General features: G+C 41.8%; 5 non-coding genes across 5 annotated transcripts; 3 read left to right on the forward strand and 2 right to left on the reverse strand.

The window, feature by feature from the left end:
- Nucleotides 1–2,607: 2,607 nt before the first annotated feature.
- trnak-cuu (transfer RNA lysine (anticodon CUU)) lies at nucleotides 2,608–2,680 on the reverse strand. The gene has a single exon. It is a non-coding gene; the product is annotated as a tRNA-Lys (tRNA).
- A 6,545-nt stretch (nucleotides 2,681–9,225) lies between these two features.
- Nucleotides 9,226–9,299, forward strand: trnat-ugu (transfer RNA threonine (anticodon UGU)). Its single transcript has one exon. It is a non-coding gene; the product is annotated as a tRNA-Thr (tRNA).
- Nucleotides 9,300–9,464: 165 nt separating this feature from the next.
- trnar-ucg (transfer RNA arginine (anticodon UCG)) lies at nucleotides 9,465–9,537 on the forward strand. Its single transcript has one exon. It is a non-coding gene; the product is annotated as a tRNA-Arg (tRNA).
- A 2,745-nt stretch (nucleotides 9,538–12,282) lies between these two features.
- trnat-cgu (transfer RNA threonine (anticodon CGU)) lies at nucleotides 12,283–12,355 on the reverse strand. The gene has a single exon. It is a non-coding gene; the product is annotated as a tRNA-Thr (tRNA).
- A 202-nt stretch (nucleotides 12,356–12,557) lies between these two features.
- On the forward strand, nucleotides 12,558–12,630 carry trnak-uuu (transfer RNA lysine (anticodon UUU)). The gene has a single exon. It is a non-coding gene; the product is annotated as a tRNA-Lys (tRNA).
- Nucleotides 12,631–19,733: the final 7,103 nt, after the last annotated feature.

Consider the following 19,733-nt stretch of genomic DNA (forward strand, 5'->3'; position numbering starts at 1 on the left):
TAAGAAATGAGACTCATTAGCGCCACCCTTCACCACGACGGCCGTCGGGGGTACTGCAGCCAACAGCGTAGCCGGCACGGGAGAACGGGGAGAATGCGCATGCAGCGTCATGTGACGTCACATCCGCAGGACGGCGCGGGAAATTCGGCCCCACAATTGCAGCACATTTTGCAGCAACAGCCTGTTCAAGGCAACGGAGAGATACACTAGAGGAAACATTCTTTTTGGTTTGGAACGCTTCATCTGACCTTATTACTAGAAAACTTAAAACGTATACGAATTTTTTTCATAAATCCTGCCTCAATCCTGCCTCAAGCTCCTTTAAGAAAGGTCTTGTGTGTTCCAGCAAAGATCCTATGTGGTTAGCTGTTGGACAGGTCAGGTGTTATTGGACAGGTTAGCTGTTATTGGACAGGGTAGGTGTTATTGGACAGGTTAGTTGTTATTGGACAGGGTAGGTGTTATTGGACAGGTTAGCTGTTATTGGACAGGTCATGTGTTATTGGACAGGTTAGCTGTTATTGGACAGGTTAGCTGTTATTGGACAGGTCAGGTGTTATTGGACAGGTTAACTGTTATTGGACAGGTTAGCTGTTATTGGACAGGTCAGGTGTTATTGGACAGGTCAGGTGTTATTGGACAGGTTAACTGTTATTGGACAGGTTAGCTGTTATTGGACAGGTTAGCTGTTATTGGACAGGTTAGCTGTTATTGGACAGGTTAGTTGTTATTGGACAGGTCAGCTGTTATTGGACAGGTTAGTTGTTATTGGACAGGTTAGCTGTTATTGGACAGGTTAGCTGTTATTGGACAGGTTAGCTGTTATTGGACAGGTTAGTTGTTATTGGACAGGTTAGTTGTTATTGGACAGGTTAGCTGTTATTGGACAGGTCAGGTGTTATTGGACAGGTTAGCTGTTATTGGACAGGTCATGTGTTATTGGACAGGTTAGCTGTTATTGGACAGGTCATGTGTTATTGGACAGGTTAGCTGTTATTGGACAGGTTAGCTGTTATTGGACAGGTTAGCTGTTATTGGACAGGTCAGGTGTTATTGGACAGGTTAACTGTTATTGGACAGGTTAGCTGTTATTGGACAGGTCAGGTGTTATTGGACAGGTCAGGTGTTATTGGACAGGTTGTCTGTTATTGGACAGGTTAGCTGTTATTGGACAGGTCAGGTGTTATTGGACAGGTTAGCTGTTATTGGACAGGTTAGCTGTTATTGGACAGGTTAGTTGTTATTGGACAGGTTAGCTGTTATTGGACAGGTTAGGTGTTATTGGACAGGTCAGCTGTTATTGGACAGGGTAGGTGTTATTGGACAGGTCAGGTGTTATTGGACAGGTTAGCTGTTATTGGACAGGTTAGCTGTTATTGGACAGGTCAGCTGTTATTGGACAGGTTACCTGTTATTGGACAGGTTACTGTTATTGGACAGGGTAGGTGTTATTGGACAGGTCAGGTGTTATTGGACAGGTTAGCTGTTATTGGACAGGTTACTGTTATTGGACAGGTTACTGTTATTGGACAGGTCAGGTGTTATTGGAAAGGTCAGGTGTTATTGGACAGGGTAGGTGTTAGTGGACAGGTCAGGTGTACTTGGGCAGGGTTTGAGCTTCATAATCTGAAAATCTGACGTTTTAGCGCTATCGCTCAACGGGCTGCTGTGCGCTCCCACGGCCAGAAATCAGATTCTGGCAGACAATCACTTTTTGGCACGACAACGGCGTTTACAGCAGCAACGACGTGCTGCCACTCACTCGCTTTCTTTTTGTTAGTGATGCCACTACTGTGACCACCAAATAATGTGGTTTTCCTGCCTCCACCTCATCCACAACATCTCTATCTCAGTCTCCGTGAAATTTAGTGGCATGGTTGCTCAAAACACGTCTCATTCATCCTGACACAGCAGAAACAGACTGCAGGTGGCGCTGTGCATGCTCAGCAGGTTCATTCATATGCAAATACAATCATCAAGTAGTTTGCATTGACCATTCATGGTATAAAGTGGGCGTGTAGAGGGCGGGGTATGAGGTGAATACACGTGGGCAACCTTCCAGCTGGACTGTGATTTATAAAGCGAACATTACGCGCAGATGGCACGGTTTTATAAATCAGGATTTTTTTTGTGCGCACGCCATTTTCGGCTTTTGAGCGCACGTACACTTTTAGTTTGAATCCTACACACTCTTTTAGGCCCCTTTTAGGCCCCAGATCCTTAACAAACTACAACATCGGTTATAATTTCTGATGTTACTGCGCGTGAGATTGGGATGGTTTCCATAGAGTCTCAGATACCTGAGATTATGTTGTACACTGCAGAATGTTAAGCAAAATGTTTATGTTTCAATATAAACAGCAGAGGGCGCTGTTGCTACATTTGATAACAACAAATCAATTACATGCTTCAGATACATTGTTATAAATACAAATAATTTCATCAAACCCTGGACTGTCATCAAAGACATGTGATGTCATTGATGATGTCACCAGTCTCACCCAGTAAAATCCATCTCAGTGACCAGAACAGCAGTGGAGGTGATTCCTTTCTGCTCACCTTCAACCTGGACTCTACACTTCAAACAAACTTCATAAATTTGACTTCAGCCCAACGTGGGGCTCGAACCCACGACCCTGAGATTAAGAGTCTCATGCTCTACCGACTGAGCTAGCCGGGCTTCAGGTGCTGTTTGTAGACGGTAGAAACTACCGGGATAGCGAGATTTAGAAAAAGGTGAGTGAAACGTTGCGTGAAGCAGCATACAGGACCAAGAAACAAAACGGTACCAGCGGGTCCGATTATCCACCGTGCTGCTATAATAATTATTCTATATACCATTTTATATCCATACATTTTGCTGAATCCCCACACAATCACTACCTCATGTCTCCTCTTCCCTGTATTTGGCAAAAATCAACAAGATTATAAATTGTTCTCACAGATTTCATCTCCAGGGTTCAAGTCCCTGTTCAGGTGGATTAACTGTTGACAGCTGTTTCTGACTGTTAAGTAATGACATCATCATTTTCAATATTCATCTTAAGCTATTAAAAAAACAAATGGAGGAAAGACAGAAACAAAGTTCTCATGCAAGACCTCGGTATCTCAGATGTCGAGCATCAGACTCTTAATCCGAGGGACCTGCATGTTTCCAAACAATAATGTAACAATGTTAATGGCAGCAAAGTGGGACTTGTTCACTCTGAACCAGGACAAAAACTAGTGAAAGTCCAGATTAAAGATAAGGAGGAGGAAGCCGGAGAACAAGCTGCAGCAGAACAATGTGAGAGATGTCCGATCAGGGAGGAAGAAGAACAGGCTTCAGGCAGAAGGAGATCCAGATAGATGGAGGTCTCATCTTCCACCTCATTCATGGTTTTGCTACTGCTCCATCATCGTCTCCTCCGGCACCAGGAGATGCTGGACCCGTCCACCTCCCACCTGTCTGTCTCTAGCATTCTCCTGGTACTTCACCGCATGTTTAGCTGAAACCCAGCTGCTATCTCCACTTCAACAAAACACAAACACCTTTTATGTGATTCTGATCAGAGTATTGTTGTCCATGTAGAAGGTTTGTTCCCGTACTTATCTCACAGCTAACCTGCCGGGACCAATTTTGTTGTGAAATATTGATCACAGATTATCAGATGTCCTTGTTAGTATAGTGGACAGTATCTCTGCCTGTCACGCAGAAGACCGGGGTTTGATTCCCCGACGGGGAGAAAGCCTGTTTTGGATATGCATGACTGATACATATGAACAATGGTCAATAAGATAAAAATCACTCTTCCACACACCATAGGCAGTTGTGCTTTTCCTGCTAAAAAAGCTGTCATTGATGAAGTTCTTCTAATACAAAACAGTGCTGTAAATCTTCCAGTGGATGATATGCTCTGTTCACTGAGAGGTCCTGATCCAGAAGTTCAGCCAGACAAGGACCTTTTTCATGTGAGACAAACACGATAGCCACTAAACTACAGAAACTGTGCAGCAGGTTATTGATCATCATTCAGTTTCTATTTCTATTCCCCCTTAATGTTATAAAAAAAAACATCCAGACTTGTATGAGGCATATAAAAATGCCGGTTCAACTACTTGTAGAAATGGTCTTCATGGCTTTTCTGCGTCAACATTTGGCTTCAACATTTTTTATTTGAATGATTACTGTTATTGACATCCACAACCATAATCCTTGGTGATGTCATTAATGACAGCACCTGCTTCTGATGATGTGACCGTGATTTTTTGTTTGCCGGATATGTGTTTTGTGGCTCGTTGGTCTAGTAGTATGATTCTCGCTTCGGGTGCGAGAGGTCCCGGGTTCAATTGGGACGAGCCCCAGAGATTTATACAATTTGTAGTTTTTCTCCTCCAAGTAGCAAAATTTCAAGACTGTAGTACAATGCTTTACCTGAAGACCAACGTTGGCATGATGTGTGAATGCTGAAAACCTACATGTTGCTTCTCTTTCATGCCAAGAGGTCAGCCGGTAACTTACCGCCGTTAAGGTCACGTCCTGGACAGAGAGGATGGATGGTTTGAGAGGGGCGTCAGGGAGGCCATCTATGTGAAAGTGGAGCGACCCTCTTTAAATAGAGGGGGGGGACTGAGACATCATTTGTCCTCATCTTACAATGCTGTTTTGAAGACATTACCCCGGCGCTTAACAGACCAACCAACTTGCTCCACCTCACAGTTCGCTCACTTTAACATTGTGTTTAATGGTGCATGTACTGCAAAACAACCATAACTTGCTCAATTCTCAACAGATTTTCAAACAGTTTGGTTTGTCATGAACGTCAGAGATGTAGTTATGACACTGCATACTTGTGAATAATTATAAACATTGAAAAACGTACTTTTATATGAAAATAACCAGAAACAGATAGCCCTGACATGGTTTTCACATTTAATCAATATTTCTATAGTATTCTTAGTAATATTTATAGTTACATTATAACATATATATATATATATTATTACCATATAACATATATATATATATATATATATATATATATATATATATATATATATATATATATATATATATATATATATATATATATATATATATATATACATATTATTACATATTATTACCATATAACATGTATTCATATGACATAACACATTAATATATTATTACATTATGATGTATTTGGGTCAAAGACGTATAAGGTTTTCAAAGTAGGAAAAAAATGAAACAGCAATTACAATTCCCTAAAATACTTTTTTATGTTCATTGGAGTGTCACCTATGTCCCTATATTAGTTATTTTCAAGTATAAATCAATAATTCATTTTTATTGTGATTCATATGAATGTACCCTGGTAAAATGTCATTCAGTATAACGCCAAGTGTTTTTTCAAACAATTTAATTTTATGCCCATTTTTTCATAATCACAAGGTTTTATATCCATGCTTAGACTGGCAGAAATATAACTACCCAGAAAAAATGACACTATTTCATTTTTAATAACAAATATTTGATGCATCATGGGTACAACTCAAAATTTGTTGAAGGTTTTCTACAAAAACGTCCTGTCTTGCACTGAAAATAATGTAAAAATCTATGAAAATATCTTTCACTTCATCCTTTGAGATTTGTTTTTGTCTTTCTGAGTCAACAAAACAAATTTATTGTATTTTAATATAAAATACTGGTGTGATACTGAATGACAATATTTTGTTACCCTGAATGACACATCTCACTCTGGCCCACAAATATTGATTAAATGTGATTTCTTCAGCAATAACAATAATTATCCTATGAACTATTATTAGTAGCATCATTATTATTTTTTCTTTTAGCTACTTTTTGTTTTATAACATTTTGTAAAACATAGGATGAGATTTTTAAAATGTGCAGGCAGAGAGAGAGAGAAAGAGAGAGAGAGAGAGAAATGACCCATACGCCACACACATAAAGGATATGGGTTTTACTATGCAATATATTTTAACAGACACATGAGGAACAATTTCATTCACAGGATTTCATAGGACAAAGCATTAATTAAAAAACATTCCATTAACATAGTGTAAAAACTGTTGTTTTCCTTAAAATCATTATCATTACTCAGATGGTTGCTCCAGCTCTGGAGCTGCAAGTTCATGTTGTACTTGTACAAGTTGTTCAGGGTGCTGCTCAAAAGAGTTTCCTTCAATGGATTCCGGAGTTAAGTTCATCACCACATTCACTTGTTAGATTTTTTTCACGGCGCCGCCTCTGATTTAATCTCCATTTTTCCCTCTTTTTTTCAGCATCTGATTGTGTCATTATATAGATGGGTGGATGATCAGGATTGCCATCCTTCCCCCTCTTTCTTCTCTGATAGCTAAAAAACAAAAATGTAATAGTTATGACTGGCACAGAAAAGGATTCACATCCATTAAATGTTATTAGTAGTCTATTAATAGTAGGCTATAAAATGATAAAAAGTTTAAAAGTTAAATCGACTCCCTCTTCCATTCTCTATTAAACATTTTTTGTTACTATTTCATTGCTAATGTCAATAATAATCACTTTATTAGGATTTGGTCTATGGCAACACTTTATGTTGCATTAAGTTGCATTATTACACAATTATTGCACGATAGTTAACGTTGTAATTAACGTAAAATGGTACTGGTAAATTTCTATCCAATGCAAGTACACAAATGCAATCTATAGTTCATAATTAACCTAACCCAAAGCATTGTGTGTGTGTGTGTGTGTGTGTGCGTGTGTGCGTGTGTGCGTGTGTGCGTGTGTGCGTGTGTGTGCGTGTGTGTGTGTGTAATATTATAACTGATATAATCCATCAGTCATACCTTAACTGCAGTGCAATAAAATATTAACTACAGTGTAATAGTGCAACTTAATTTTAAGTGTTATCCACCCAGCTTTATAAACAATACCTTGCTCTTCTTCTGGCTAGTCTTTCCTCCCTAGCAACTGGATCTGCATTGATCTTTTGTCTGTGCCGTGCAGCCCTCTCCTTATTAGACAATGGCATCTACAGTATAAAGATAATGTCTTGAAATACCTTAAAATGCCATAAAAATAGTTTAAAACAATACTATTCAGTATCAATACAACAATAAAATATGAATTGCATGATAATATGTTGTGAAAACATGGGATAATAAAGCTACTGTCATTCAGCATAACGGGTGACATTGTGGTATAACATGAAACTTTTGTTGTGCTGAAGGACAAAAGCGCGACACTGAAGGACAGATTTCATACATAAACATATTTAACAGGCAGTTCCTTGGCCACCTATATAATGTAATGCTCTTAACCTGTAAAGACTATCCTTACTTTTCATGTTTAATGTAGGTATTTATAAAACAATAGCATTAAAAGTATGTTTTCTGTGTTGTACTGAAGGACATACTTTTTTGTTCCAAAGGTTACAAGAGGGAGAAAAGGTGAGATCATCAAATATTTCAGAGAGATTTACTCACCTCATCACATTGATAGAGGGTCTTCAAGGGGTCCTCTTTGTGATGTCACACACTCTCACATGATTACCATCATCTGATATGCCTTAAAATGCCTTTTTACCATTGTTATACTGAATGACATTGATGAAAGGTAAAAGTCCGGACAAAAGTTATTCAAGTTTTTAAATATTTTTTAGATACAGTATGATGGCCATTATTCTATATATTGTTGCAAACACTAACACAATTATGCCATGAGTGTTCATTTATATTTTTAGGATGAATTTCTACATTTTAAAAACACTTTTGTCATTAGAATTTAAACCCGGACAGTTACACTGAAGGACATTTTGAGCCTTTAGAGCTCAATAACTTCCTTAATTTAATAGTTAGCAACACAAATATTTCTGGGTCAAAAGAAGGATAAGAGTTGAGTGATTTAATAATATATACATATATATTTATCTTTTTATGTTAAATGAATGGCCCTCGGACAACAAATTTACACGTCTCGTCTTTGACCCATTTACGTCATGACATTACATATGTGTGTCTATGTGAAGGACAGAGTCATATTGATAAGTTCAGAAAAGTGTTTTTTATTGTTGTGTTTTGATGTATTTGATGTAAGCCCAGTGGATATTTAAAGCTTACAGAAGGCTGCATTTAACTGCTGCTATGTCATTCCTGCAGTATTTCTGCAGCTGTTTTGGTCACTGCTATTATTTGTAATATATTATAATATTTGTAATCAGCACAAATTATCTGTCCCCATATGATCAAATCCACCATCCCCCCTGATGTTTTTTTTTTTTTACAACTTGAGTACTGGTGGACACCCTTGATAACTTGGGCAGGTAACGTTAACGTTAGTTAGTGGTGATACTATTATATTGATATTGATATTATTGTATATGCTGCATGATTAGGTCGTTTTTCGCAACGAAGAGATACAATTTCAACATGTCCAAGCATCCCGAATCATACCCACGTTAATGACGTTTATGATGAACCAATCCGTTTGTAAATCCGTCAAGATTTCAGCAAGTTATGAGTATTTTTGTCTGTACAGACCACTCACCCTCCAACAGCAACAACTGTAGCGCACGCATGCGCACCAGAGAGTCTCCTGTGGCAAGATGGCCGCGGGTGAACGACGCTGGAGACTCCGCCGTGAGTCATCTAGCCTTTATATATGTCTATGCCTGGGACACCATCTTCTCTGGCTCACTCATTGGGCAGTCATGTGACCTTAGTCATGTGAATCCTTTGAGTCTATAACTGCCAGAGCTACTTCCTGTGGACCAAACAACTGATGAAGGTGTTTGGATGAACACCGAAACGTCTTGTGTTTTTAAGTATGTTTTAAGTCCAGTGTTTTTAAAATAAAAACCTTTTTAGAAGATCTTTGATGATGGTTTCTTCAATATCACAAGCTACTTACCTCCATTTGTCCCTTAGCTTATACATCAACTTCTTGTTGTATCAGCTGCATGTTTGCAGGTATATTCAGTTAGACATGTGTTGTCATCCATTGCATTACAACATTCTCTTAGAAAGAGACGATAGACTTGGAGAGGTTTGATAATGACAACTGTCATTGACATTTGAATGAACAGATCTCTCTTTGTACCCACTCCTGGCTGGATCAAAGCTTTCTCAAGAACCCTGGCAGTGACGGTCAGCCAACGACTGTTCACTGATGACCAATAATCACCTCAATATTCATGAGGGCTGGTAAATGTGATAACAGTTCAGTCTGCTTAAGGTAAGTTGGACACATCAGTTGAGGGCCCTGTGGCTTAGTTGGTCAAAGCACCTGTCTTGTAAACAGGAGGTCCTGGGTTCAAATCCCAGCAGAGCCTTTTAATTAAGAATATCACTCTTAAAAAAATTATCCAATGTCTGGTCTTCCACATGGTTGGTTAAAGGCTTCACCGCTAACGCTTAGTACATTTAACAACGGCAAGCACATTAACTAAAATGGCAGGATTAACTGTTTTTTTTATGAGAAAGAGGAGCAACTCGTGGACCACATGGCCTAATGGACAAGGCGTCTGACTTCGGATCAGAAGATTGAGGGTTCGAGTCCCTCTGTGGTTACAGTTAGTTAGATTTGGGGCCTTATCTACTAAGAGTGCGGCGCACACAAAACGTGCGTACGCCACTTCCAACGCTCACGGTCGGATGTACAAATAATGACGTGAACGTAGAAAGCTGCGGTCCGTCACTCATACATTAAGGCTGTTGTACGCACTTTTCTGAGGTTTTGTCCGTTGGAGACACTCACTGGTGATGCAGTGAAGTGCAGAATATGAGGAAACGTAACGTCAACAATAAATTCACGACCACGTGAAGGACATGACAATCCCGACATCACCAGATAATTTACACAAGAGTGGAGCTGGAGCTGGACCTGGACCTGGACCAGGACCTGGACCTGGACCAGGAGCCGCAACAATCTCACAATCAACCACATGATCTGAACAAACAACTAAAGGAGCTCAACGATGGAACCTGCAAATCCTGATGGAGCTTTGGCTCCGTTAGAGGAACCTGCTGATGCAGGATCAGGAGCGAGTCCTCAGGCACCAGACTGATCTGCTGGTCCAGGACTAAGACTGGACCATCAGCTGGTTTAGTCTGGATCTGCTGGTCCAGGACTAAGACTGGACCATCAGCTGGTTTAGTCTGGACCTGCTGGTCCAGGACTAAGACTGGACCATCAGCTGGTTCAGGTACCAAGAGGATCTTCTGGATCTCTGTCCTGAACTGGACCAGCTGCTCCGGTTCAGACCAACATGATGCTTCAGCTGGAGCTGCAGGTCGGACATCTGTCTGTCGTCATGACGACCGTATGGGAGGAGGACTACTGATAAAAGCCAGACCCTAAACATCCCATAACTGTGTCTGGACAGAAATACATTAGAATTAATTTTGAAGCAAAAACCGGTTCTGTAAAGATGTCTTAAATAAAAAAAGGTGTCACGGAAAGGTTGGTTGTGAACTGATTCAGCATGAAATACGTTTTTATTGAATGTTTAGGCAACTTTCAGAGTCTGATATGGGGTCGGCTGCAGGTTCTGCAGGATCCAGAAAGTGTTTCTCCGGTGATGAACCGGTGTTGTGCCAAAAAGTGATTGCCTGCCAGAATCTGATTTCTTCTGATTTGTGGCCGCGGGAGCGCGCACAGCAGCCCGTTGAACGAGAGCGCTAAAACGTCAGAGTTTCAGATTATGAAGCTCAAGAATGAGATCAAATCATATTTAGGCAGAAACAACTTTTCATTAAGTGTATTTGTCCTTCAATCAATATTTGGCAGGTAAAAAGACCCATTTTCAGGGGAGAAATAAGATTCTGGGAGGCAATCACTCTTTGCCACGACACAGGGATCTAGACCGGTCTCTCCTCCTGCGGATGAAACATTCGAGTTACAGCAACTTTGTTCTTTATTTCTCACGTTTGCCCCTCGATAATCCACAAATTGTCTTTATTTCTGCAGCAGAGGAATCAGATCGTAATGCTTCATGTTTTAAATATAAATTGTATATTGTTCACATTGTTATACTTATGAGAGAGTTGATCGCGGACATCCATAATGTGTAAGACTCAATAAACGTGAGCATTGGTCTTAATCCGTTAGTATATAATATGCATGACAATAAAGCGGAACGAGGAGCCGTTTTTCATCCACCAAAAAGTCTGGTGTCGGTTCTTAAATTACAAACAAGAAAAGCAGAGTGTAATGATGCACTAACGCTGCCCATAAACATTCACAAACCCGTACGATCATAATAAAACCAAAACTCTTCACCGAACGCAACGCAAAGCAAAGAACACCATAATGTAGGTGTCAAAGTGAATCCCAGAAGGGCCGGTGTCCTGCATGTTTTAGATGTTTCACTGCTTTAACACACCTGATTCTAATTAATCATCGTCACCAGCTTGTCATCAAAGTCTGGATAGTTCTGTTGATGACACAGTCACTTGTATCATGGTGCAATGAAGCAGGGAAACATCTAAAACCTGCAGGGACACCGGCCCTCGAGGACTGGAGTCCGACACAGCCGATGTTTTCTTTTTTTATTTGTTTTACCTGTTTTTGCACATTTCTTGTTAGGATGAGCGGTTTTTAATGGATAATTATCTTCATATCATATTCAAACATATATTTGAGGGAGGAGACAAGGCGGAGTGTTGTGCTCCCGCATGTGCGCTCAAATCCACGCTGATTGGGATGTACAGAGAAACCTGCGTGGATTTGGGCGAACGCACAGTTTTGTACATATGAATTTTTGCGGTTTTGTTAATTCCACGCACGGATTCACGTTGAAATCCACGCACTCTTAGTACATGAGGCCCCAGATCTAACTTTCTGAAGGCTCTATAACCACAGAGGGTCCACGACGGTCCGGTACAGCGACCGCATAACTGCGGACGCTGCACCGATCCGTCTGTCAATCTCCCGCTCCATCGTTCCCTCACTCGTGAACAACGAGATACTTGAACTCGTCCACCTGAGGCAGGACTTCTCCACCTCCCCCCACCCGGAGAAGGCACGCCACCCTTCACAGGACAACATTCACAAATGCACAGAACAATTCACACGTGCGTAGGACTAGATAGACAAATGAAATTTTGATGCACTTATGTTAGAATAACATATTTTCATATGCACTAAAAATGTCTGTGTGCTCCATCCCAACACTGGCAGCTCAAAGATAATGTTGCTCTGTTGAACTCTCATAACTCAATCACCGTGTGAGAGGAGAAGGTGAAGACTTGATCCAAAGCAACTCTTTGGTTTTAAACTTAACATGAGTTACATCCTTACTGTTGTGAGTTTAAAGGCTCTGCTGGGAGTTGAACCCAGGATCTCCTGTTTACGAGACAGGCGCTTTGACCACTAAGCCACAGGGCCCTTTTCCCTCAACGTTTCCACTTTTTTATCGAAATTGTACTTGACTTTTTGCTCAACATTTGGACTTTTTGCTCAACATTTGGACTTTTTTCTCGAAGTGCATTATGAAAAAAAAATCTTCCTCCTCTAAAACATTATTTGTATTTTTCTCCTGCCTGGCCCTGGTGACCCTGCCTGACTTTAATGATTGTTATCTCTAACCGCCTGAGTAGCTCAGCTGGAAGAACATCAGACTTTTAATCTGAGGGTCCAGGGTTCAAGTCCCTGTTCAGGTGATTATCTGATTACTGCAATTCCTGATTAAACAGAAACAACCTGCGTAGTATTAATCCAAGAAGGAGGTTTAGTGGCTAAACTGGGTATGTTAACCCAGGGTAAATGGTAAACCTGGGTTTTCTGTTCCAAAATGGTCAGGTTAAGGAAGTCACCATGGTAACAGGGTTAGGGCTCTGAACATAACCTGGTAGGGGGTGGGCTTTATGCCGGTTTTGTTCAGTTTTTGTTCAGATAACCCAGTTATGTTCGGGTATTTAAGCTGCGTAACTTGTTGCACATAGAAGCCCAAATTGTCCGTGTAATTCACCGTGAGAGGGTGATAAGACCACAGTTTGACATTTTATCTTTCCATGATGAATATTTGCGAGAGCGCTAGCGTTTTTCAGCAGAATCCCTGATTTATTTGAGTAACCTTCTCCATCCATACACTGTAAACCCTAATAAGTTCACAGAACTCAAACTGTTTTTGTAACTGATTACCCAAAAATATTTTAGTGATATTTTTAAATGTTTTAAGTTTATATAAAATAAAAATTACAGTTACAGTTGCCTTAAATTATCTTAATATTATCTTTAAAAAAGTAATATTCCACAACTTATAGTTTGAGAGAAATACATTCACAATTTTCAATATTCCTCAGCTCGTAGTCTGTTAGACATACACTCAAAATTCATTCTAAAATCAAATACTGATGCCAGCCCACTATACATATAATCAGCTAATACTAATACTAATACTAATAATCAGCATGCAGGACACCAGCCCTCGAGGACCGGAATTGCCTACCCCTGTAAACATTTCCTAAGCAGTAGAAAGCAGACTGAACTCATCACATTTTAACAGCCCTCATAAATATATACCGGTATTATATATTACTAATTGTAATTATTCTTGGCATTATCATGATATATTGTTTTATAGTGTATATTGTTATGAGATCTCATGGGATGTTATATTATATTATGGTGATGTAATTTTGTTATATTATAAAAATGTTATATTAGGATATTATATGATATGCTATTAGTATTACATATATTACTTTATATTATATTGTGCTATATTATATCACTATATGATATAACACTATATGGAAAAATGGCCGACGGTGAGCAGCGTCGATGTGATGCGGGAGCGTTTGCCCGAATCAAACCTACTATATATCATACCACAGATGGTGATACCATTGTTGAAGATGAGCTTCTAAACTTCTTATTGATTAAATCAAGAACGCTTGACCAAGACAACATCATCAAGCTGGTTAAGACAAGCTTCAGCTCACAGAGAATTGAAGCCTCCAAGGAAGTAATGGCGACGTTGTTCCCTGACTCAAAACGCTGGTCTTCCCACCGAGGAGAGAAAAAAGACGAGCTATACATCAAAATGTGCCTGGCCGTGTTTAAGGAGAAAAGCAGTGAGTCTGGACCACGATTTGTGTCCCACTTCATTGATGAACTTCCACCCATCTCATTCAAACATGTGGATGTGTCTGCCCTACTTGGGAGAATGTTGCAGATTAATGCCGACATTGAACTCCTAAAAAGTTCGCTCACGTCGCAGGCAACAGCTTGTGAGGCGCTGCTGGAGGCCACAGGCTCCATTAACCAGCGACTGGTGGCGGTGGAAAACACAGCTACTGCTGCTGCGGGGGGTGGTGTCAGCTCCTCCGTGGCTGCTAACCCGGCTAATGCTGCTAACCAGGTGGCGCATGCTACTCTTACACCTGAGACTGAAGACGCCACAAACAGCGGGTCGGAACAGAGCCTCAGCTCGGCAACAGCTGGTGTGACGGCGGATGGGCAGCGGGTATTGCTCCACCCTGCCCGAAAAACCCCGAAGGGAGGAAGGAGGTGGTCAGCGTTGTCTGACTCTGGACCCCCTGGCGTGGCCCCCGCTCATGGCAGTGAAACGGCCCCAGGCACGACGGAGACCCGCAGCTGGAGCACAGTGGCGAAGCGTGGACTCAAACGAACAGCAGCCCCTGGGAGTTCTGGTCACCGCGCAGCCAAATATACTCGGACGGCAGCCCTAGAGAGCTCAGCTGGGAACCACGCAGCCAAACATCCACGGAAAAAAGCCGGCATCACTGGGACGGCGGTGATTAACAACGACAAACTGTCCACGGTGAATACAAAGGTGGTCAGAGTATTCGCCACGAAATTCACGCTGGATTTAGATGCTGACACACTCCGTGACTTTTTACAAGTTAAGATGAACAGAGAAGTGAAGTGCAGAAAAATCGAAACACCTCACAGCAGGTTCAGCTCGTTCTGTATCACTGCAGAATGGAATGATTGGAAAGATATGTATGACCCCCAGTTCTGGCCTGCTGGATCAGTGGTCAGGCAAGAATTTTGAGCCTCGACGACCAAGAGGAGCGGCGGTGGTGGAGAGACTACCAGAGAGGATCCCTTCCCGGCGCGGAGGGGAGTCATCGCTCCCAGGAGTAGGAGAGCTGCAAGCCCTGCCGGGGGACAACGTGGCGACCACCAGCCCTGACGGGAATAACACTGGTGCATAATGAAGATTGTATCCTACAACACTCGGGGCCTACGAGTAGGGCAAACTGCAGCCGACAAAGCGAGGCGGCTGGTGGTTGATTCACTGCTTGAAGACTGCGATTTCTTGTGTATTCAAGAGACTTGGCTGGCCAAGCAGGACTTGGATGGCCTGAACACCTTGCATTCAGAATTCCATGGTGCTGGAGAGTCAACCACGGACCTTAGCACGAGAATACTCAGAGGTAGGATTGCTGGGGGGGTCGCCATCCTATGGAATATAAAATATGACTCAATGGTTAAAGTTATACGCTTAAATGTTGACTGGGCAATAGGTCTTGAGTTAAACTGTGATGGAAAGAATTTTATTATTCTCAATATATATACACCATATGAATCTTATGAACATGTTGATGAGTTTGTGAGCAGACTTGCATTTATTGTATCATTTATTGAAGAGAATAACTCCTCATGCATTTATGTTTTGGGAGACTACAATGCTGACTTGACAGACAAAAAATCTCTATTTGCTAATCACATGAATACTTTTGCTAACGATGCCAACCTAGTAATATCTAGCAAGCAGCTCCTGCCAGACTCGAGCTTTACTTACGTTAGTGAAGCATGGAACACCACCTCTTGGCTAGATCACGTTGTCTCAACTGTGGATGCTCATGCCTCAATTGAATGTATGGAGATCTGTTATGGATTAGCCACATCTGACCACATCCCAATTATTATGGTTTTAAATGTGAACAATGTTCCCACACTTGCTAAGAATAATGAGAACAGAGAGGCAAAAATAAATTGGAGTAATTTAATGAAACGAGCGAAGGTTTGCGTGCAGTCATGGCGGACGTGAACCGTCGGGTTTGTGCCCTGGAGCAGCACGCTGACCACGGCCGTGCTGGCTTCGTTGCGCCGGTGAGGCGGCTGGACGCAGAGAATGCTAGTGCCGCGCATGCTACCAACTCAGCAGCTGTTGGAAGCGCTGACGGCTCAACGGAGGTGACTGAAACTTCAGATGACAGACGCCGAGGAGAGGCACAGGGGCCGCTGCTTCTAACAGTGGAGAGTGCTACACCAGCAGTTAGCTCTGGATTAACGACGCACTCGCCTGGGTCTCCAAAGTGGAGCCAAGTTGTGAAAAAGGGGCAACGGAAGCGCACAGAGGATGCCCAACAGGGATTACGCACCGGCAAATCTGTGTTGGGACAGAAGAAAGCTGGCAAAACTATTGTGGGCACTGGAGCTGCAGGAAACATCAAGATGATAACAACTAAACGGGTGAGTGTCTTTGCAACTAGGTTTTCACCCGACATAGACGCTGAAATACTGCGCACTCATCTTGAGAATAAACTTGGACGTGATGTGTCATGTGAAAGGATTGTTACTGTAAACAACAGATACGCATCGTTTAAAATATCCGCTGAATGCAAAGAAGTTGGTGATATGTACAACCCAGAGCTCTGGCCGGAGGGAGCGTATGTGCGGCGTTTTTATGAACCACGTAAAGCTGGAGTCATTGGTGCTAGTGCTAATGCGGCTACTCTATTTGCTGGGGCTACGAGTGTGCTCGCTATTGGCATGAACGCCCAAGTCTGATGTCGCTATGGATATAAGCGTCCTGTCATACAACTGTCGTGGCCTGCGCTTAGGTCAAAGTGCTGAGGATAAAGCTCGCCGCATTATTGTCGATCAGTTGTTGGAGAACTGTGACATTCTGTGCCTACAGGAAACGTTCCTAGCAAAGCAGGATTTAAAGGGACTAAACTCCATCAGTGACAATTTTCATGGTGTTGGAGAGTCAACCACTGACCTCAGCCTGGGTATAAAAAGGGGCAGAATTCCAGGAGGTGTGGCAATTCTGTGGAATAAGAAACTGGACTCAGCGATAAATGTCGTTAGGCTTGGTGTGGACTGGTGTATTGCTATACATTTGACACAGCGTGATAAGGAATTTATCATTTTAAATATCTACACTCCATATGAATGCCATCATAATGAAGAAGACTATGTAAATAAACTTGCCTTTATTAGTTCCTATTTACAAAATGAGTGTTTCACAAATATTTTTATTGTTGGGGATATGAATGCAGACATTTCAGACAAGAGGTCAATTTTTGCTAATCACCTAAATCATCTCTGTAGAGATAATAATTTAATACTTTCTAGCAGAGAGTTCTTGCCAGCCGAAAGCTATACACATATAAGTGAGGCCTGGCACACCACGTCTTGGTTAGACCATTGCCTCTCTACAGCTGATGCTCACACATCTTTGGCACACATGGAAATCTTATATGATGTATCTACTTCTGATCACATTCCTGTAAAAATGGTTATTAGATCTGAGTACATACCTGCAACTGTAAAATGTGAAAATAACTCTAATCTTGGTAACTTGGACTGGTCCTCTCTTTCATGTGAAGACATTGCTTCCTATTGTGAATATACTGATCAATTATTGAGCAATGTATATCTGTCTAGAGAGGCACTCATGTGTAAAAACAGTAATTGTACAAACATCAAACATAGAACAGATATTTCTGCACTGTATACAGATATTGTCTCAGCTTTACTTGAAGCTAGTAAGCCTCACCTTAAATGTAAAAAGAGAGGAAAAGCCCGGCCTGGTTGGAATACTTATGTGGCTGAATTCTATGCTGAGGCTCGTGAGGCTACTAAATCTTGGGCAATGGCTGGTAAACCAAGACAGGGGCCCATTTTTGAATATAAGAAGAGTACAAATGCAAAATATAATTAAAGCTGCAAGCAGCGATGAACGGGCCCTCGCACTCACAGCCACCGCCCCCCATAAGCATATCAGACATGACACCACCCACGACTTCCTATGTCAAACCATTCAAAAGTTATAGCAGAAAAAAGGGACAACCAATCAGAAGAAGGGGCGGGGCTAATTCAAGCCAATGAAGGTCAAGGACTCCATACAGAGTCTGATGACACCACCCACGACTCTTTATGTCATACCATTCAAAAGTTATGGCAGAGAAAAGTTTTCCAGGTGGCGCTGTTGAGCCATTTTGCCACGCCCATTAATCCAAACCATGAAATATCAAATTTATTGCCAGGCCTGGCTTGCATGCAAAATTTGATGACTTTTGGAGAACTATCAAATATGGACCAATCAGATGAAGGGGGGCGCGCTTTTTGGCATCTAGCGTCGCCATGGTAACACTTTTGAAAGAGAAAAGTAATGCGTGTAGTCGCTGGGTGGAGACGCACATTTTGATGTATAACACACCTGGGTGCACATTACGGTTTGGGCGGTATTAATTGCCGAAGGAATGGCATAAATTGCGCCAAAATTACACAATTAATTCAAAATGGTCGACATCCTGTTCGGTTTCGGCCATGGCGCCAAGAGACTTTTCTTTAAGTTGCGACATGATACAGGTGTGTACCGATTTTCGTGCATGTACGTCAAACCGTATTGTGGGGCTTGAGGCACAAAGTTTTCAAGGGGGCGCTGTTGAGCCATTTCGCCACGCCCATTAATGCAAACCATTAAATATCAAATTTATCGCCAGGCCTGGCTTGCATGCCAAATTTGGTGCCTTTTGGGGAACTATCAAATATGGACCAATCAGATGAAAGGGGGGCGCGCTTTTTGGCGTCTAGCGTCGCCACGGTAACACTTTTGAAAGAGAAAAGTAATGCGCGTAGTCGCAGGATGGAGACGCATATTTTGATGTATAACACACCTGGGTGCACGTTACGGTTCGGGCCGTATTCATTCTCGAAGGAATGGCATATATTGCTCCAAAATTACGTGATTAATTCAGAATGTTCAAAATGGCCGACTTCCTGTTCGGTTTCGGCCATAGCGCCAAGAGACTTTTCTTTAAGTTGCGACATGATACAGGTGTGTACCGATTTTCATTCATGTACGTCAAACCGTATTATGGGGCTTGAGGCGCAAAGTTTTTTCTGTCTGAACGAATCAGATGAAGGGTGGGCGCGCTTTTTGGCGTCTAGCGTCGCCACGGTAACGCTTTTGAAAGAGAAAAGTAATGCGTGTTGTCGCAGGATGGAGACGCACATTTTGATGTATAACACACTTGGGGGCACGTTACAGTTCGGGCCGTATTAACTGCCGAAGGAATGGCATAAATTGCGCCAAAGTGACACGATTAATTCAAAATGGCCGACTTCCTGTTCGGTTTCGGCCATGTCGCCAAGAGACTTTTCTTTAAGTTGTGTACTGATACAGGTGTGTAGCGATTTTCGTGCATGTACGTCAAACCGTATTGTGGGGCTTGAGGCACAAAGTTTTCCGGGGGGCGCTGTTGAGCCATTTTGGCACGCCCATTAATGTAAACCATTAAATATCAAATTTTTCGCCAGGCCTGACTTGCATGCAAAATTTGGTGACTTTTTGGGCACGTTTAGGGGGGCAAAAAGGCCCTCCTTTCGTCAGAAGAAAGAAAGAAAGAAAGAAAAATTCCTACAGATACAATAGGGCCTTCGCACTGAAGGTGCTCGGGCCCTAAATATGCAATACGTTTCATTAGTAAAAACGAGCAATGTTTGAGGGCTGATTCTATGGCCAAGAAACTTTTAAATAATAATAAAGCTTTCTGGA

Source organism: Cololabis saira, chromosome 10 (assembly GCF_033807715.1).
Source record: "Cololabis saira isolate AMF1-May2022 chromosome 10, fColSai1.1, whole genome shotgun sequence".
Taxonomy (NCBI): Eukaryota; Metazoa; Chordata; class Actinopteri; order Beloniformes; family Belonidae; genus Cololabis; species Cololabis saira.